We start from the raw sequence: 16,060 nt of genomic DNA on the forward strand, positions 1-16,060 counted from the left end.
GAAACAGAAACTCCCGTACTCCATCACCGACAATATTGTTGTTTGGCACAGCCTGATCAGGTCTCCTGGGTGGGCACCCCACCATGTTCCGGTTATTGTACGGAGAAAGTTGATCCTTTGCTGGCACTTCTGTTTCAGATACCTAATGTGACATCCCCAGGTTCCTTTAGAGTCGAACCAGACCCCGAGATATTTGAAAGTTGAAACCTGAGCAATAGTTTGACCCATTAATTGAACCTGTAGTTGCGCTGGTTCACGCTTCCTTGAAAATACGACTAGCTCAGTTTTCTCCGTGGAGAACTCGATACCTAGCTGGAGGGCCCAAGCAGACAAATTGTCCAAGGTATCTTGCAATGGTCCTTGCAGATCGACGGCTTTGGGACCTGTAATAGAGACCACACCGTCATCTGCAAGCTGCCTTAGCGTGCAGGAATTGACAAGACATTCGTCAATGTCATTCACGTAAAAGTTATAGAGAAGGGGGCTTAGACATGAGCCCTGGGGAAGACCCATGTAGCTAATTCGTGATGTCGATAAATCACCATGCGAAAAATGCATATGTTTTTCAGACAGCAAGTTTAGCAAAAAGTTGTTTAGAGTCGGTGAAAGGCCATGCTGGTGCAGCTTCTCAGAAAGAATTTTGATAGAAACTGAATCAAAAGCCCCCTTTATATCTAGGAAAACTGATGCCATCTGCTCTTTGCTAGCATAAGCCATTTGAATTTCTGTTGAGAGCAACGCAAGACAATCGTTCGTCCCTTTGCCTTTGCGGAAACCAAATTGTGTATCTGACAGTAAGCCATTTGCTTCAACCCAATTATCGAGGCGAAACAAGATCATTTTCTCGAACAACTTTCGGATACAGGACAGCATCGCAATCGGTCGATACGAGTTGTGGTCGGAGGCTGGTTTTCCTGGTTTTTGAATGGCGATGACCTTCACTTGCCTCCAGTCATGAGGGACAATATTACCCTCAAGAAACTTATTAAATAAATTCAACAAGCGTCTCTTGGCAGAGTCTGGCAGATTCTTTAACAAGTTAAATTTGATTCTGTCTGGCCCTGGGGCTTTATTGTTACATGATAAGAGAGCAAGTGAGAACTCCACCATCGAAAACGGTGTTTCGTTCGCGTTATTGTGAGGGGACGCGGCGCGGTAGATCTTCTGTGCCGGGGCGGAATCCGGACAAACCTTCTTGGCAAAATCGAATATCCAACGGTTTGAATATTCCACGCTCTCATTGGTACTGTTTCGGTTTCGTAAGCGCCGGGCCGTACTCCAAAGAGTGCTCATCGATGTTTCTCTCGTTAGTCCGTCGACGAACCGGCGCCAATAGCTACGTTTTTTGGCTTTTATCAAACTCTTCATGCGCGTTTCCGCCATCGCGTACTGTCGGTAGCTAGCTGGCAGCCCGTCGTCGCAGAAGGTCTTATACGCAGCGGCCTTCTCCGCGTACACGTCTGAGCACTCTTTGTCCCACCATGGATTGGGAGGACCCCCGCGTGAATTAGCGTCTGGTACGCGTTTAGTCTGAGCTTGAATCGCGGTATCGAGAATCAAGCCAGCCAGGAACCCGTACTCTTCCTCCGGAGGAAGCTCTTGTGTCGATTCTACTTTTTCGGATATCGCGGACGCGTAGCTCTTCCAATCAATATTTCGTGTGAGGTCATACGAAACATTGATTGTATTCGATGGCCCTGAACCGTTAGCAATATTAATTACGATTGGCAGATGGTCGCTGCCGTGGGGATCAGAGACTACCTTCCACATGCAATCTAACCGCAGCGATGTCGAGCAGAGGGACAGGTCTAAGGCGCTCGGACGCGCTGGAGGGGCAGGAATCCGTGTCATTTCACCCGTATTCAAAATGGTCATATTGAAGTTGTCGCAAAGCTCATGGAGTAGGGTAGATCGATTATCGTCATGAAGGCAACCCCATGCCGTGCCGTGGGAATTGAAGTCACCTAAAACTAGCCTCGGTGCGGGGAGGAGTTCCGCAATATCGCAAAGCCGTCGGTGGCTAACTGAGGCTCTAGGGGGGATGTAGGTGGAAGCAATGCAAAGGTATTTGCCTTTAATTCTGGTTTGGCAAGCGACAACTTCAATGCCTGGTGTCGAGGGGAGGTCGATCCGATTGAAAGAATAGCACTTTTTGATCCCCAAAAGTACTCCTCCGTAAGAGTCTTCTCGATCCAAGCGAATAATATTAAAATCGTGAAAGTGTAGGGTTATTTCTGAAGTGAGCCATGTCTCGCATAGGGCAAATGCATCGCATTTCAAATTATTTAGTAAGATTTCAAACGAATCGATTTTCGAGATAATACTTCTGCAATTCCACTGTAGAACAGTGATTAAATCCTTGACCTCGTTCGATGAATTAGCCATCGAAGGATACAATCGCTGAAAGAAGGGGCCATTTCGCAGTGAACTGCATCAAGAATGTTTTTACTGCGGGGAGAAAGCTTATCAAGATACTTTTAAGGGGGTCAGAAATGTTCAACGCTGTAAGAATACGGTCCACAATGTCAGAGAAATTTATTAAACCAGCACTGTTTTCTTTCTCTGGCTGAGATATGGGAACACTTGGGGTTTTTGATGTTCCTGGAAGTGCTGGGAACTCCTTTTCTGAGCTCAGGTTACTGAGACCGGGAGCGACTTGCTTCGGTTTTGCACCAGTACTTCCTTGAGTAGTTATTTTAGGGGGACCATGAAGAGACACCTTCTGGCCTTTACGACGAAGCTTGGAAGAGGAAATGTTCTTCCTTTTTCTACTACTTCTAGGCACAGCAGAAGATGTTCCCTCCTGCGGTTCATCACAGTCGCCTTCGTCAGTAGACAAGTTGGTAAAGATGTTCGTAGAGACAGGTGGCGTAGCTATCTTAAGCATTTCTGCAAAAGATCGCTTAGAGCGTCCCTGAAGGGAACGCTTAAGATTTTCCTCGCGCTATTTGTACGCGGGACATGAAGGGAGATCATGTGGGTTTCCCCCACAGTAGAGACACTTTTCGACATCTCTACCACAGGAATCATCCGCATGATTCCCACCGCATTTCCCACAGCGGGCTTTATTGCTACAATGGGAGGCTGTGTGTCCCAATTGTTTGCAATTAGTACAGTTCATGACCCGCGGCACAAACAGGCGAACAGGTAGACGAACCTTGTCAAAAAGGAGGTAATTAGGCAGGGCAGAGCCGGCGAAGGTCACCCGATAAGAGTCTGAGTTGACGTATGTTTTCTTCCCGTCAGCTGCGACTGATGCTGAATGCAAACGTTTGCATTCCAGTATCTTCACTGGCTTAAGCATGGGGTCTTTGAAACAGCCAGTCCCATATTTTAGCAGGTCCTCGCAATTCAGACTCGAATCGGAAACGACCCCACTGACTTCAACCCTGCTAGCTGGAATATACACCCTGTACTCCCTCGTAAAGGGCTCGTAGCCAGCAATATCATTTGCCTGAGTTGAACTGTTAACAACCACCCGAAGCTTATCAGGGCGAATTTTCGATATTTCTGTCACGGCCGAATACCGGTCTGTCAGAACGCGAGAAATCTGCAACAGATTCAAACACTTTTTTTCTTTGGTCCGAAAGAAGATCACAAATGGCCCGGTGGCCGAGCTCGGATATACTTTGAGCCGGGGAGCCGATTTTGTTTCGACGTCCATCTCACCTTGAGACGAACCGCCGTCAGGGGAAGTCATTTTTGCACGAGCCTATTGCCCAGTGCACGTTATTAAGACAACCAAGAAGGGGAAACGAAAACTAATACTTAGCTTGTGTAGGTAACGGTATCCAGACGGCTTACTAGAAGAACACTGCTTCACTTCACTGACCGGCTAACGGTACAGAAACAGAAACACAAAAGAAGGGAAAAAATACTGAAACCTCAACTAGGCGTAGAGTGTGCAAATAACCTTGAACGCGGATTAACACTATTTGTCGCTATAGAGTGTACGGACCGATGACAAAAGACTTCTATCTCGACTGAGTGCTCGATAACGAATGATGTTCCATAACTTGAAAACTATTAAAGCTATTCTTTTACAATAACATTTGCTACAACTTTGCCGAAGACACAAAGTCTGTATCTTAATTAGTTCAGAAAATAAATTTCTAACACTTATAGGTGAATTAATCACTAAATGACATTACTCCTGTGGATGTTTTTCACATAATTGCTTTCGCTTCACTAACCATTTCGAGCTGTTTTTCCCGTTGGATACCACCATAAAGTCTTTTTTTTCGATAGTGGGTGAAAAGAGTTCTCAGTATCCGTATTGATATTGCACAAACCAAAAATAAATTTTTTAAATGCGGTTGGGGTATGTTAGCGGTGATACAGTGCAAGTTGGCGATACTATTAACAATGCAAAGAAAGTCACTAATTATTTTCCTTCCCCAAGGTTGATGGGTTTGACTGTATTGCAAACATCTTCATTTCGTGCGTCAGTGCTAGGGAGCTTGTGACAGACAATTGCTTTAAGATAGTTATTGCATTACGTCTCGATAGTGGTGCATCGAGGAGACCGGGAGAGCCTTTTTATGTTTTGTGTTTTTTTCATACTTTGCACCAGTCATAACTATCGATCAACCACTAGCCTGTGCGCGCTGACGTGGCCGACTGGCGGGTCGACGTGGATTGACTTTTGCTGTGGGCCGTATTTGAAAACATTGGTCCACAGTGTAATGGCAGTATTGGTCGACATGGCTCGCAGTGGGTGTCGTTTTATCGGTCGACTTGGTCATCGTGTACAGGCTAATTAAATAAATGTTCATGTAGAAGCCTATTAGTGTTAATGTAGTAATAACTGTAGTTTTTAGTGCTAGTATACAACTGTTATGTGTTAGTCATATGTCTATCTGTGTATGTGTTCGTGTATGTGTGTATTTGTGAAAGTTGTGTCAGGGAATGGATGCAGAACTGGCGTATTCACTACAAACGCTCGTGACCTTCGCAATAACACAATTCTGGTCACAAACGCGAACATGAATGAATCTGTCACGTTCTGAAGTCTACCCTTGGTCCTAGCAGCCTAGACTCATACCTTCAGTTGGATCAATCAAAAACATGACGCTCATGTTCACTAAACAACACGACCCATGGCGGCATGGCCGTGAACTGTAGTGATATGGGGTAATTCTCTTCTAGTGTTAGAGCCGTAGACTTAAAATTTACGGTCCGCGCGATCATTTAAGAATACACGCGAATATACGAATGGTCAAACGGTTATAATATTGAATTCATCTACGCGAAGTTACATACATGGTAGCAGGCGCAAAAAATACGTTAACATGTAACTCTTTGTGATCAGCCGCGCACACATACGCCTGCGATGAAAACACCCCGGTGATTGAGTAGCCTTTTGGCATTTATAAACTCATGAACGCGATCTCAAACGCGGACTTACAAAGGTCCGTTTTCGCGCGATCATGAATCCGTCACATTCGAAAGCTCCTCACACTTGCTTCTAGTAGCATAAATCCGTACCTTCAGTCGGACCAATCCAAAAAATGACGCTCATGTCCACCAAATAACACGTTTCATGGTGACATGAACCGGGAACTAATGATATGAAGAATTTAGCATTCAGCACGTTGCCATACAAACGCTTTAGACCTTCGCGATCATCCATGCACACCAAAGCCCGCGGTCACGCAAAAATAAAAACGGCCCTATGATTAAGTGAATGTTTTAGCAATAATAAACTTATCAACGCGGAGCGGAAACCTAAAAACACCCAGGTTCGCGGAATGATACATCGGTCTCGTCCGAAAATCTCTACCTTCGGTCTTAGCAGTTGGACAAAAATGACGCCCATATTCACTAAACATCACATTCCATGGGTGATATGAGGAGACTTACTCTCTTCTAGCATCTGAACTGCACGCTAAAAATTAAGTATCAGATGCAAGGTCCACACATGATCATTCAAGAATATGGCCACATGGTTATAAAATCGAACTAGTGCACGCAATGTTACAAAAAGCACACGCGACAAACACGTTAACATACAAACGCTCGAGCTCTTCGCGATCATCCAAGTACACCTGCGCTGCCGATCTCACAAACAGAATAACATCGCGGTGACTAAGTGAACGTTTTAGTACTTATAAATTTACAATCGCTTTCACAAAAGTGAACCTAAAAATGCTCGTGTTCGCGCGGTCATGAATCGGTTACGTGCGGAAGTCACTATTCTCGGCCCTAGCAGGCTAGGTCCATTCATTCAGTCGGATCAATAAAAAATGACGGTAATATCCACTAAATTAATTGGTGACACGACCGGAAACTCTAGTGATATGGAAAAATTTACTCTCTACTAGCGTCTGAGCCATACACCGAAAATTATGCATCAAATTCACAGTCCGTGCGCGATCATCCAAGAAAATACACGAATATGCGAATGGATACACGGTTATAAAATCGAGTTTATACATGTGAAGTTACATGCACGCTACAATGAATACAGCGAAGACCCGTTTTTATCAGCCCCTTGGTGAATTTTAAGCTGATAAAATGGGGACATTGATAAAATCGGGACATATATTTTTCTTTCTGTTTTAAGAAACAGAAGCTCTTAAAATATTCTTCTTTGGTCCCTAGATATAGCCTCAGAAACATTCCGGATTATTTAGCCTAAACTTCGTCATAACCTTTCCTGATTATTTAGCCTAAACTGGGTCTGACAGTGCAGGAGTAGCTATCTCTTCTCAATGTACACGTTACATACTCAATGTACACATTACATACGTTACAATACATGGAAATACCAATAACGGCGCCGGTCACGTCCTTACAGTCATCGGAGAAAGAGAAGAATGTTAGTGTAACAATCGTTGTTATGGAGACCGTGTATACCTCTGCACCTTAACGATTGCCACGGGAAGGAGTTTTTGTTAGTAGGATGAGGTAAAGAGTTATACAAATCTGGATTCACCTTAATACCTTAAAACGATCTATGCAACTCACAGAAGTGTTATCATGTGTTTATTGCTCCGGGCAGCTGGCTGCCGAGAATATATGGTAGAACAATTGAATAAGTTAACAATTGTTATGTTATCATTATTCGCGCGCCTTGATAAGCTAACTGAAGCACATTTTAACCGTATGAAATAAGCGCTACCGAAATACCTGCAGCTTTGTATGTCGAATTTACAATCGATGACGCTAATTTTTACACTAATTACTAGAACAAGATTGAAGACAATAAGAGCAAAAAGAAACTAACTTGTCACCTTTTACGTCAATAATCAAACTAAAATATTTTTATAATCATCAAGAAATATGATTAAAATGACAATTAATAATATAGTGAATGTACTACCTCAAAGCATACGATAGTATTCAATACAATGAGAACAAATAATTTAATTGATTTATTGAACGAAATGTAAGCCAATGAATATGAAAAGAAAACGAATGTTCTTCGTGCTGAAAGGACTGCTGCAAATTGGTAACTGGTTTCTTATTCTTTCCGCGAACTGTCAATTCTCAACCCTCATGCATAATTCAACAATCATCATTTAACTCAGACAAGACCATGCGTATTCCCCACGCACATTGAATGCCCAGCGGATTAGTTTTCTAGTTGGTCAAATAAGTACCAAACAAACAAAGAAATTAGTTTGATCAGTCCAAAGAAAACGTCAGCTCGATTGGAATAAATCGACGAATACGAGTTCCCTTACAATGCCATAAAATCAAAGAACATTTAAAATTATATACGACAAAATATGCGCAATTCTGAATATAATAAAATGTAAGAACGGGAAATGTTTTCGACAGTAAAGTCACGTAAGAATTTACGTCGATTCTAACTTATCTTCGCCGACGTTTCGATCCGTGGTTGGGATCTTCTAATAAATTGAATACTACTTAATTATTTACAATTAAATAAGATCGGAAAAATTAGTTACCCATCCAAGGTGGTTCATTTTCAAATATAGCACTGTTGATGAATCAACTTCTAAAATAGGTGATAAGGGACGCGGACGAAAATAGCTGACCACCGCCATATATGATCAAGTACTAAATTACAGCACAAAATGATGTTTACTGTAGTAATTTGAATGGCATAATAATACTTCGAAAATGAAATACTAGATTTGGACATACATTGTCAATTATTCTGTTTTCGTTATTTTTTCCTAATTCGTGTATTTTGGCACTGTTCGCTGTGGTTTCCATCTCCTTATTTTCGAGTACCAGAAAACATGTGGTGATGCAATTTTCTGTATATCATACTTCACCCTTTACTTGGTCTCTTTTCCGCTATGAGGCTTACAATCAACTCCAATGGCTTCGTAAACTTTTATTCCTGTTTCGTGCCAACCGCACACTAAAGGTACATTGGGAATTCAATTTTCCAAGGCAATTTTCGACTCCAATCGAACCTAAAATCTAGCCTACTGCCCGCAAAGTGACCGGCATAAATCGTTGCAAAAAATCTCGTTTTCGTCGCAGCGAAAGGGAAAAAGTTGCAAATCACGGAAATCACGCACATTTCTGCCGCTCGAAACTCGTTCGCAAACTACAACTTGCCGTCGAGTACTTTTCCCAGTCGTCGTTTCTGCGCGCTGTTCTTTAGTATCAACTCGTTGAACATACGTGAACCCAGGGAGAAGGTGTAGCGCATGTTTCGTTTTGCAAAAAAAAAATCAAAAACAACGGTTTCTCAGTCAAGTCTCCCCAAATGGGGGTAGGGTCTTAGGCCAACTCAGGTCGCGCACCAGTCTTTTGCGTCGCGTTATGCAATAATTCCTACCAGGCGTACAACAACAGACACACGCACGAGTTGGACTCGTAGCGCGGCCTTAATCAATTGGTCATAAGCAGTGTCGCTTTGCTTCAATTGCCCTGGCACAGACTGCTGCTGCTGCTGCTGCTCGCAGGCGCGTTCATTCGATCATCGGCGTGCACAGTGCGTATATAACCGATCGAACCAAACGAAACTTTGTGCCGGTGCCGACTCGATCAGGCCTCCCCGCACCGTCAGTGGCGGTGGCGGCAACGGTAAAAGGTTGTGACTGTTGGGGCGGAGATTGGCATGGATTAATCGGTCGAGAATTGACAGCCCATTTACGCTCCTCGCGCACTGCATTGCGTTGTGGACCCAGTGTGTGTGTGTGCATCGCACCGGGCGGGGGTTAGCGACTTCAATAGATTCTTCGCCACCCGGCAAATAAATCGCATTTTTTTATTTCAACTAGACTGCGCTCCGCTCGCCGCCGCTGTGACACAGATGAAAAATTGAAAAACTTACCTTTTTTTGCGCCCGTACCGTTAGGGGTTGATTTGTTATAAATCAGTCAATTAGAAACTGGATCGGATCCAAAGGGATTTCGTCCAGATCCAGTACCACTCCATTCAGCAGTCCGGGTCCGGATGGTTAACCCCCTCCGGTAATTGGGGGTATTGTGAGTTCTCTGAAGCAGAAGGCTAAAGTGCTAAAGAATGGGGATGAACATCAGTCACTTTGTGTGCGGTTTCGTTCGGTGGGGCACACGAATTTAGTGGCAAAGTTTGCAGACGTTTTGGTCGTATCATCTCTTATATGTTTTTGGTTTATCTTCTACCATCTTCACGATTTACAGTTGAATCCGATCCCAGTTTGATGTATTATTTTTTTCTTTCTATTTTCAGGTAAGAGGCGAAGACTGGCATCGAATTTGATCAGGTTTATTGGCGTAAGTTTTTTTGATGATTGTAAACTGTAAAGCGACGTAAAAATTGTACATGAAACTGGTATAGAGTGATTAGCCTATTTTCACCATACTAAGCAAGGTGCCTCACTAATTCGGTAATTTCTTCCCTTACAATCAATGGAATGCGTAAACATTGACATCAACCGCTTTGCTTCGTTGTTAAGAACCAATATAATAACACAAATGCGTTGAAAACAGTAAAATTCTCGCGTTTAAGCACAATGAAAACTCGAATCGAGTGCCCCTATTGTTGCGCTACCATTTGACTCAATGCGTTGAACAAAGATGGCAGACACTGCTCTAACCAACGGCGTCAAATGGGTAGGGTGATAATAGAAACATGGCGCAAATAGGCTCATCACCCTATTTGTTAGTTTTCACAACATTAGCTTGTTTGAAAAAAGCTGTTTCCGGACGTCGTCAGTTGTGTGCGGAAAAAGAGACACAATTACACCCGTTTTATTAGTGTTCTCTCCTTCAAAAGAATGCGTAGTTTTTCCCAATTTTTTAGTTTAGAAAAAATCAAAATAGTTTCAATTTCATCTCTTCAGTATATGGTAGCCAACTTGATCACTATAAATTCAAAAAAAGAAATTCTTTTCTCGTTTTTGTAAAACTACCAGTACCGGATGATGTTTGGTTTGAACAGAAGTACCGATTTTGCAGAGACCAAACAAAGACCGTAACTTAGTTCGACTAGCAAGTCAATGCGAATGTTTTTTGTATCTCTCCCTAATGAGAAAATTGGGTAACAACCATGTGTGCTGAAGGGCAAAATACCTAATTTAGTAAGTTAGTTTCAATGCCACGATTTCATTTAATTAGTTCTAGTGGGACGTCGTCCCTTTCTTGAACTTAACGTGCATATGATAGTGAAGTCGGATGACATATACTGAAGAGATTTCAGTATATTTCTGAACTTTATTTTTGAAAACGTATGAATCAATTTGAACGATAAAGGAAAGGACATTTGATAACAAACATTCGACTGCATATCACAACAAATGTAGATCTAAATACTGGTAGCAGTGGTTCGTCACCTACAAAAAACGGCTTTTCAATCTATTACCGATCTACGGCTTTCTTCGATGTTATTGAGTTGGGTAAATAATGTTGTTAGACGGTATCTTCTGAACCCAACATGACCGATTGCCATTTTCAAGTATCGCATCACTATATATTCGAGTAGTACATAAGTTTTATTGTTATTTGGGCGACATTGACTCTATTATCACTTTCCTTACATCATATTGCATCTTTCTTCAAATGAAAACCATTTAGATACTAATTGATAGCATTCCTTCTTTATAGCATGAGCTGTTCTTTATATGGTGATCCATCTGCTCATTTTATCCCTTCATGATGAAAAAAAAATCGTTTTGTTCTCCAGTACGAAAGACCTTTCAATAAGTGATTTTTATAGCATCGCAAATATTTGCTGTATTTAGATATGCGCTGTTCTGTCGATTTTTAATGTTTTCATAATCTGCGAGTTGAATGTAATCTATTCCATCAAAAATTATAATTACTGAGACTACTCAGACGCAAGAAAAATTTAAGACCATCTACGTTGAACCACATGCATAGACGTCTACTATAATTTTAAGCGCTAAATATAATTTTTCTTACAACTGTACCGTAAACCAGGTTGACTTTTATCAAAAAATTGTACAATTTTGTCGATCGCTTGCTTAGTCTGAATAGTCTATCGACCTATTGTTGTTTTAAATGCCTTTTACTTGAAACTGATAATATACTGACTTAGTATACTTTTTGAAAGCATTGTCCACTTTTTATGTGAAAAATCCACAACAAAATTAATTCTTCTTATCCTTATCCTCTGAAGGGTCATAAAGTATTTGTTTTCAGCAATTAAATCTAGTCAAGGCAATTTTTTTATATAGTATCAAGCAACAAATTCAGGACAAGCCTTCCAATTTTGTTCTTTGTAGATCATTATATGGTTTAAATATATAAGAATTGGGAAAAATGTGTTTAATGTGTTGTCCAAAACCATCAAATAACAACTTCAAAAAGTGATCATGGTCACCCCGGTTTACGGTAGATTTTTCAAACTGGTAGGTACTTTTTCGATGTTTTTAAAATCTGGAGGTTCAATAGGTTTTACTCGAAGTTAAATAAAACAAGGTACACACCTAGAAAATCAGCGGTTCAACTTTTATTTGAAGAGTATGAATACTACAGATCATTTAAAAATTATAACACAAATAATAAATGCACGCCATTGTCGTCATTCAGGTAAAAAAAATGAGGAAGTGGCAAATGATAGGAAAAATCGTGAAACCGTGAAAGGAAATGTTGAAAAAAAACAAGTTTTTTTCAGCAGCTGCGTCTTGTTTTATTACTTACACACTTCTTCGGGGTCTTCGTTGTTGCTAGAGTGTGGAATTGAAGTTGTGCCATCCAGCTAACGTGGTTGCTTAGCTGTGCGACGATCACGTTTGCACTTCGGAGCATTTTTTTGGATTCATTTTTCTTCTCTTTTTTATTATCTACTTCAACAACACCTTAAATTGTTATATTATTAACTCACGCAAAATAACTGCCGCGCTTTCATTGATGACGAGCACTTTCCTTTCGAATGAGAAAGTAATGTTTCGAATGGAACCTTGAATTGTTTAGATGCTGATTGAATACTGGCGCCATCTTGTACAGATGCAATTGCGTTCTTTATGTCTTCTTTACTTCGTTTTGGCGTTTTTCGTACGAAATTACGCACAATTTTCCTGTCAAAAAATTCAAAATTACGTTATAGTAGTGTCCTTTAGTGCCCCTAAACGGCTGCCCCCCGAGCGTATGTTTCATGATGATGTCCTTTTTTTTCAAAAATAAAAATATCGAAAAACCAGCACAATACTTGTGTTTAGCATTAATTTTTACGTAAGAAAAAACTCATTTGATATTTTTTTCATTATTTAATTGTACAGTACTTAGGACGAAAGACAATGCGTTTATCGCAGAACAACACGGAAAAACATAAACGACGCTGAAATTTGATCCACGGTAACAGCCGAAATCACAATGGTCAATGATGTCCTCTACCGTGTATACAATTCACGCAACATGAGCGACCTATGCAATGACATAGCAAAGATAACACCTTCTAGATGTCTATCACGTTGTTGCCTATTCACTGCACAAACAGTATGGTGCATTTGAATACAAGTTGGTCATGAAAGGGTTAAATACCCTAATACCCGAACTTCCTAAAATGAAACATCTACCATGTGACGCCTGTCTACAAAAGAATTTGTAAATTAAATAATGATAAATAAATGAATTTATTTAATAAGAAATGTGGTATCGAGACTAAATGTCAAAATAACTAAGGGGCCGCCCATATACCACGTGGCCAGAAATACCTTAGTTTTTGACCCCCTCTTCTCCCACCGTGGACAAGCGTGGAACTATTTCTGTACCCGTACTCCCCCCCCCCCCCCCCCTACTAACGATGTCCATATGGACCATCATTTGTCCAGTAATTTCTTAGAAGTTTAAATTCTAGGAATTCAAGGATTTTTTATGTGGGCCAATACTTTGATGCAAAAAAAAACAGTCAAGAGTCCACGTGGACAATTCTCATACCTCCGAATCAATGGACCAACATGGACTTTTTCGTACCCCCTATCCTCCCCTAAACTGTCCACGTGGTATATGGACGGCCCCTTGATGGATTTTGGAGATAACTGTGCACATTTTTTTTCCTGTTACATGATGAATATCTCGGAAACTAGGAATAAGAAAACACCAAACGGAACTGTTTTTTTTTTCAAAGAAAACCTTATAAAAGGTTTGTATATCCACCCGCTGGTAGCGCTGCCATCGCCAAAACATATCTTGCCATTACACGGGTGATGATAAAATCGAAGTACGTCTACACGACTGAGCACCGTGGACTAGCTCAGAGTTCGTCAAAGGTATCATGCCGAAATACAGTGAGCTGGAATGCGCTACGTATAGTATTTTAACAATTTTTTTCCGATATGTTTTTCCAACAGTATTCGCGTTGTGAGAATTCAGATGTCTAAACTAATTTCTTCGTACCTAAATATTGGATTCAAACCACCTAGGTACCTATTCCTTGTAACCTAACCTATAATATAACTATGCATCCCAGTCTAACAACTACGGGGCAGTTCTATAAACAGGCCGTCAAATCAGAAAAAAATGAACCTTTTACCTCAAAACCAACAATCAGTACTTCCAAAGAAATAACAACGATTGCGTCTAGTGTTTCCAATCCCACAACCAGCACCATCATCAAAAAAGCGAACGTCGAAGCAGAATATGCTATTACTGGTTTCATGACCTTCACAGTCGGATATTCTTGTTTGTTCCTTATTCTTAAGGGACGGTTAAGAACAAGGAATAAACGAGAATATCCGACTGTGTACATCATGAGATCAGTAATGGCATAAACGTATACGATAACGCGACAGAAGTTAGACTAATGGACCCTATAGTTGTGCTAATGTTTCATTGCCAAAAAAAACAAGTTCTTAACACCCAACAGCAAACTTCGTCCACAAGATCCAACAGACAGGAATTAGGTTTGATTGCACAGTTTTGACATTAAAAATGTCTTACTCCACTATTTGGGGCTAGGTGTCATTCTAAAATCTAAACTATCTCCCATGTAACGAAACTATGTAAGGTTTGCACGCTTATAACTCCGATATTACTAGATGGATTTTAATCATTCATACACCAACCGATTCAGAAACACCTAACTTAAATATTGGTAATAATTCAATATCTCCCCAATAAAAGTACACTTTTGGAAATTGATAAAATTAAAAAGTTCACGAAAAACTGGAAAATTACCATTCGTGAGGCAGATTTCTCAGACACAGCCGTCATTAGAGGGCACCTTAGTCGCTCAATCACGCACGAAAAGTCATAAATAGAAGCGACGCATGTCCGTTTAAATCAGTTGTTGCTAATATCCCATACGAGCAACATCATCTCCGGGCGATGCAATAAGCGCTATCGATTTTCAGCAACGTTGGCATTTGCACACACTCGCACCTAAGTGGCTAAACCACGGTTAGTTTATAGAGGTGACGCGTACACGTTTGAATCAGTTTTTGTTCTGAGGTCGAACGGGTAAGATCATGGCTGCAGCGTCTGGGCACTACAATAAGCGGTAGACGCTATGCATTTTCGGCAGCGGTGGCCGTGTGCGGATTTTTCGGGTACCAGCACGGTGTCACAGAATGATTTGCAAAGTGGGTGGGTGGGGTGGTTTGGATTTAATTCAATACGGCAGAATGTGTGCTGCTTGAGAGTGTTGCGTTGAAAAAAATATTTATTTTTATGCAGGCGTGTGCGTTATAACTTGTTAATCCATGTTTACGGCGCTTTGTAGCTGCGTAGGGTAAAGAGCCTATTGGCTTTCATATGTTTCATATTTCGGTTATATGTGTTTTATCAGTAAGGCATCTGACAACGTGCTTCTGTAGTTATTGCACTGTTTAGCAGCGTAGTATTTTATATAGGAGAGTACACTCAGGTTTTTTTTACGCGGTTTTTCTTGCGCGGTATTTTTTTACGCGGATTTTGAAATTTACGCGGTTTTCATTTACGCATTTTTTTAAATTTACGCGGTTTTCATTTTGCGTGGCCTGTATCCTCCGCGTAAAAAAACCTGTAATTGCATCGGAAACAATCACATTCCTAGCAGAACTTTTTGTTTCGTAATTTCAAACACTTTTGTTTCGTACTGTACAAAACGGAAAATTTTAAAACAGAACTTACCGTCCCAGCAGCAGTTTAAGCGGGTGTTCTTTTTCGATTAAAATTCAAGCCATTTCTTAAGAGTATTTGTCCTGCCCTATGTATTTAAAACACAGTTCTTATCGCGTTTCAAAGTATACAACAAATAGAACGGTTAGGTATACTAATTTTAATTTTAAAATAAATCTGTTTTAAATTATGAAACAAACCGCTGTACTGAAGATATAACTATGGCAGTCCTATTACCACATAAAACACCTATAACATAAAACGCTGCAGAATTGGTTTAATAATACAATGTTTACACTACAGAGTTATAACACGTTTTAATAATTAGCAACAAGAAAAATGTCACCTAGATAGCATAAAAACCCGTTTTAACTGGTAGTGCGAACGTTGCATAACAATGTAATTTATCAAATAATTTCATTTGTTCAACCACCAATCGATCAAGAAATACTTAACCTTAAGATTGTTTACTTAAGTTCATTAGCACATTATTGAAAATTTAAATGGAAAATGAAATTTCATATTTCATGGAGAATCTGTATATTTCCGTTGGCGGGCGTGAGCTTCCTCATCACAGTTCTCAATATGGA

Source organism: Topomyia yanbarensis, chromosome 3, assembly GCF_030247195.1.
Source record: "Topomyia yanbarensis strain Yona2022 chromosome 3, ASM3024719v1, whole genome shotgun sequence".
NCBI lineage: Eukaryota > Metazoa > Arthropoda > Insecta > Diptera > Culicidae > Topomyia > Topomyia yanbarensis.